This window comes from Pundamilia nyererei, unplaced genomic scaffold (assembly GCF_000239375.1).
Source record: "Pundamilia nyererei isolate P.nyererei 1_Seehausen unplaced genomic scaffold, PunNye1.0 scaffold00083, whole genome shotgun sequence".
Taxonomy (NCBI): Eukaryota; Metazoa; Chordata; class Actinopteri; order Cichliformes; family Cichlidae; genus Pundamilia; species Pundamilia nyererei.
The window spans coordinates 2,698,246-2,703,674 of NW_005187484.1; the positions used below are offsets into that span (position 1 = coordinate 2,698,246).

Here is a 5,429-nt window from a genome sequence, read left to right on the forward strand (position 1 = left end):
TTTTTTTTTTTTTTTTAGTGGCGGAAACGGGCTTCCATAGGCCTGGGATCAGCTTAGGCATAATTAAATAATAAACCTTCTGCCTAATAAGCACAAGTAAAATCATTATTTATTTTTTACTAGTATTCAGATTTATTTCACATTGACAGCCTCCATTCTGTAACCTCTGAGGTCAAAACCTTAACCTGACGTCTCTATAGCAACACTTTCTCACAGCGCTGCTTCATGTCTGCCAAAGCTGATGACACGTGCACAGATGATGGCATTTGTTTTTCGCAAGGCTCGGTGTGTGCACACATATCTGCATATGCACGCATATGGCGCGTTCACATGTTACCAATGTTCCCTCACCCACACATCCATGCAAATGCTGAAAACTGGTAAGAGTTGTAATGATTAGAACGGCAGCTTGAATAAGTTGCTGTTTATCGGCTCTTTAATATGTGTATGCTAATCTGTAAAACAATCACATCGGTCTTAACTGCCTTTTATTGCAAAGGGATGTCTTCTAACTTCCTGTTGTCTTCGTGTTGTCCCTGCGTCCTTAAATTCCAGATTATGTCAAGACTTTTGGTCGTCTATCTCTTGAGGTCTGTTTCTTGCTTCTGTTCTCTTTTTTTTTTTTTTTTTTCTCCAGTGAACTAAGTGATCTCAGTCAGAGGTCACAGAGTATCTGTTTTGTTTTGGCTTGTGCCAGTGTGTGAGCTGCAGGGAAGGGACCTTTTCTCTGTCAGCCCTGACAGAAGGTAACTGATTTACAGTGTCCGAGAGAGCTTTTTTTGAGAGTCAATGCACAGATAGTCTTTCACACCACCCACCTGAAGGCAACCTCACAAACAGCCACTATAAATGGAGATTGAAGCAAGCAGCTAAAAAGGGGGAAGGTGTGGGTAAAGGCTAAGACATCGACTGAATGGGATTTTATCAAACACTTAAAAAAACAAAAAACAACTTTAACTGTAAAAAATCAGCCTGTGTGTGAGTCTCCCATATTTGTTGGTGATTGAGGGTTCTAAACATCCCTCTGTGCTAACGAGCGGGTGTGTATTGTTTTTAGAAGACGACAGACAGTGGTCTGTTGTTTACGGTGAGGCAGTGATGACGCATGGTCAAATGTAAGGCCCCTTCAGACCACACTTGGTTTGGGGAGTGCTAAAAATGTGCATACTAGTGCATTCCTTCTGTGTGTTTTAGCTGTTGCTCTTTACTTGGCACCATTTCGACCCATATCTCAAAGCAGCAGTTTGTAGTTGTCGTTAACAGTGAACATTTGTTTTTAGCAGTCCGCTGACATCATACATCATGCACTATGTTTATGTGTTGGCTCTGGGGTTAAGTCAATGCACAAGGCACAATAAAAACATAGTTGTGTAGTCAGACAGGAAGTGCCCTCTAGGACATTTGTTGGGTAGGAGGGTGCCTTGAGGGTTGCATAATAAAGTAAAACACCTGATTAAAATCTGAGCTCTCACTGGTCTCTGTGGACTGGAGGTTGCAAGGAGGATACTAAGGAGAATAGCAACAGGATGGCAGCTATCCTGGCTCTCAAATAACTTCAGTGTAATCAATGTGGTCAGAGTACATCTGGGCAGATAAGATGCTCCTTACCGAGGACGGTGAGAAACTCTGCTGGTGATGAAGCCCCCCGGCCGTTTTAAGACTCCGCATTCCTCGCATTCCCGGACCAGAGGATGGGTGGAGGAGAGGAAGGGTGTGTGGTTATACGAGGAGAAAGAAACTCAGAGTCAGACTCCCACTGTGGCGTTTCTGTCACTCTTATCATTCTGCAGGGAGTCTCCGAAGATGTGAAAATCCTGCATTAGGAATCTGTGTGTACCATAGCCTAATCCCTTTTGCGCAAGATGTACACATTACACTTGAGGTTAACGTCACTCACTACTGGGAATTGTTTTCCCCGTGCAGTTATCTTACAAAAATAACTTGAAGCTCAGGTACTTATTTGCTTAAACAAATGAAGTCTTCCTTACATGACTAGTTAGTATCCTGATAATGTAGCTGGAAACTCGTAGCTTCTAGTAAAGAGGCCATTTCAATCAAAATTGCCAGTCTGGAATTTTTATTATTAATTGACTTGAAATTTTATTAATCTTGAGTGTTCTGCTTTCTCTTCTCATCATTTTCAGACATGGTTCTGTTTACGCTCCATTGCTTCATGTGCAATGCCGCAATAGCAAGAATTTGATGATGGGCGTCTTATTTCTGTGCTTGTAATTTAATCATATTTTTAGTTTTCTCTTCCAGCGTTAAACAGAATAAAACGATCATTGTTCTGCATTCCATTTCAGGCATACCCTTGTTTTTGTCTTGTTATAAATCCCTTTACAGCTTTCAGCACTCTTCCTCCATCAGGCTCTGCACTGTGTGCAGGGCTTACGGCACCTTTGTTGCCTTCAACACCAGAGGGGAAAACAAACGCCATTAATGTTACAGATTTGATGCTCAAATATCAGTTCTCATGAAATCAGTGATTTGACGAGGCTAGTACGGGCTCCTTTACTCAGTTAAAATGGATGTTTAAGGGGCAAAGTCTGTTTGTCAGAATAGTTGCTTGGTTATTATTTAGTTAGTAGTTATTTGTCAGGTGTAGTTGTAATCTTAGTGTTCTCACTGCAATAGTTTTAAAGTGGTCTTGTTTACGTGTGCAAGAGGATGGCAGAATGTCAAAATGATATAAGCTTTTTAGTCATTTGAGTCATTTGTCCTTTTTGTCATTTGAGAGAAGAAAATGCCTGAATGCGTGTTACAGATTAAACGCGACATTATTGTCTGAATTTTCTAGTTCCTGGAAAATCACACGAGTGCTGGTGAGTTAATGAGTCCAAACGTAAGCATCATCTGTGACATTCAACCAGAGATCTGTGCTGAGTGATATCTCTGGAGTCTGCGATTAAACACGTTATTTTCGACTCTGTCCCAAAAACAAACTGGCAGCCACTGGCATTACAGTGAAGTTGTTTTGCGCAGAACAATGAAAAGGCTAAGTTTGGGGTTTGCCCTTCAGCATAAACGTCATCCCTGAATCACTCCATAGTGAACCCTCTGTGCTGGTTTGGAGCTTTCTCCTAAAATCTCAAACACACGCTTGCTGTGTATCATGTGATACTTTGAGTCAAATCCAGTCAAGGAGTTAAACATTGACCATCTCTGGCCTGAGATTTTATCACTGTTAAACAGCACACTTCCTGGAACTGGTCACCCCACGTGCCTTTCTCCTGTATCTGTGTGCGGTGAGTACACACACATTTTGTGGTGAAAAGCCAAGTCTTACCTCTTTCTATGAATTTATTCTCTGCACTTTCATAAGTATACTCACTCTTACTTGAAATGTCCGAGTCTCACACACGCTCACTGCAGTTGTTCTTCTCCTAATAAACAGGAGAGTGTCTTAACCACAGGGGGGGAAAACGGAAGTTTACCAGCTTCAGTCATTGTGTGCACTGCGTGTCATCAGTGTGGTTTTTTTTTTTTTTTTTAGATGCTGTATATTTGTTTGCCATATTGCCGGGTTCACATCTTGGCTTCCATAGTTACAGCTCTTTGAACTGTAGACGGTGTACAGATAGAGACCCATGCATATCACTGCTTGAGGTGTTATATACAGTACAAACAGAGGTCAGGTCAGGAAGTCTTGTTTGAAGGTTTTGAGGTACCACAGAGTTTTCTATATTTTGCCATTTTAAAAAGTGGGAAAGAATTAATAAGTCTGCTTTTTATTTATTTTACGGAATTTATTTTTTATTTTGTAACACTCCGGATTACGTCTTGAAGGCTTATGCTTACTGACTCTGTTAATTTACCATCTTTTGGGATAAATAAAATGTATCTTATTATATTGACCAATATTTTGTTTAAGCATCAAACCTTATCCTTCCACTCACAATAATTTCCCCTGTTTAAACTGATAAAACATATTTAGAATGAGGTGAGTCATCCACTGCTGTTTTTCAGTCATAGTGTTCAAAAGATGACACATGTGCTTGTTGCTCCAGAAGTTACAAATGCCTGCCGGATGACTGTTCTTGACAGGCAGTGTGCCTTGTTGGTCAGACTGTCTCCTCCAGGACCTGGGAGCCCTGATGCTCCCAGGTCCTGGAGGAGTGGGACAGTCGTCATAGAACAGGGGTGTCAAACATAAGGACTAGGGACGAGAATCAGCCCAGAAAAGACTCCAACCCAGCCCACAAATGTTTTCATAGGTTTTACAGCTTTTCCCAGTTATAAATTCCTCCTCATGGCTATTTATAGAAACCGTTAAATGACAGAATTTTTATTATTTTTTTTTTTTTACTGATATAGAAAAATCAGTTTGTGCAGTGGATTGGCAGTAAAATAAAAATAATGGAATGATATGCCAGAACTTTTATCTATTATAATTTAAGCCCAAAGAGTCATGCTTACAGTGCTTTTATTTCACAGTGTGTGTCTGTTTACAGAAACCGACACACACTGTTGAAATTAACCTTCTTAAACTACACATTTACTCTGTGAAATAACTTCCTCACATTGACTGATGGGGAGTTTCACCTGTCTGGCACTTCAGCTCAAAGTAGGCTGTGAGTGGACCAGTGTGTTAAATGAGTTTGACATTCCTGTCATAGATGGAGGCGGCAGAGGAAAGGATTGTAAGAAAAGGACAGTTAAGAGGGTCAGTAAGGAAGTTTTGGTTTCAGTGCTCAGCCTTTTTCTGTTTTATATCACGTTGCAGGTCAGCTGGGCCATGGAGGTAACACCAGGTTGACAGACTTGTTAATGGTATAATTTCTCACCTACAGGACCAGTCTCGTTCTGTTTCCGTTTTTCTGTATTAAATCCCTTTTTATATTTCCTGTTTATCTACCATCACCTAAACATCTTTTTTTTTTTTAAATTATTTATTTATTTTATTTTTTTTACTTTCTCGGTCCACAAAAACAACCACAGAAATGAGTAACAACATTCAGTGCTTTCCCCTCACCCTGACACTTTGTTCTTTTTCTTTATCAGATGCAGTGTCCCAGAAGCTATCCAGATCCCCCCAGCCAGGAGCTGAGCCACAGGAAATAAGTGACTTCAGGAAACTGGTAATACATGTGCATGTAAACATGCTGTATCTTGTAATTCCTTGACCTATTTTACCTGTGATTCTGCTGCTGTGTGCATGTGGAAGAGGAGGAATAGCGCTCAGTCTTAGCTGGAATCTGGGCGAGTAGGCCTCGTCCTGACAGGCGGGGAATGTGTGGAAGCCAGCCAGCATACCTTACTTCCCTGTTAGAGATCAGTGTTACACCATCTTGGTACACTCACTGCTTTTGGTTTATGATCCTTTATATCCTCCTTTCTGGGCTTTATTACTGTGGATCTTGTCTGGACAGTACAACAAAATCGAAGTCGTGCGTTGTTTATTTTCATGTCACTGCAGCTAGGTGTGG

General features: G+C 40.9%; 1 protein-coding gene across 1 annotated transcript in view; it reads left to right on the forward strand.

The window, feature by feature from the left end:
- pik3cb (phosphatidylinositol-4,5-bisphosphate 3-kinase, catalytic subunit beta) overlaps positions 1-5,429 on the forward strand; it is a 47,471-nt gene that overhangs the window by 7,032 nt on the left and 35,010 nt on the right. Inside the window, exon 2 of the mRNA XM_005738368.2 lies at positions 5,005-5,081. The gene's annotated coding sequence lies outside the window, so the exon portion shown is untranslated. The remainder of the gene's footprint in view (positions 1-5,004; positions 5,082-5,429) is intronic.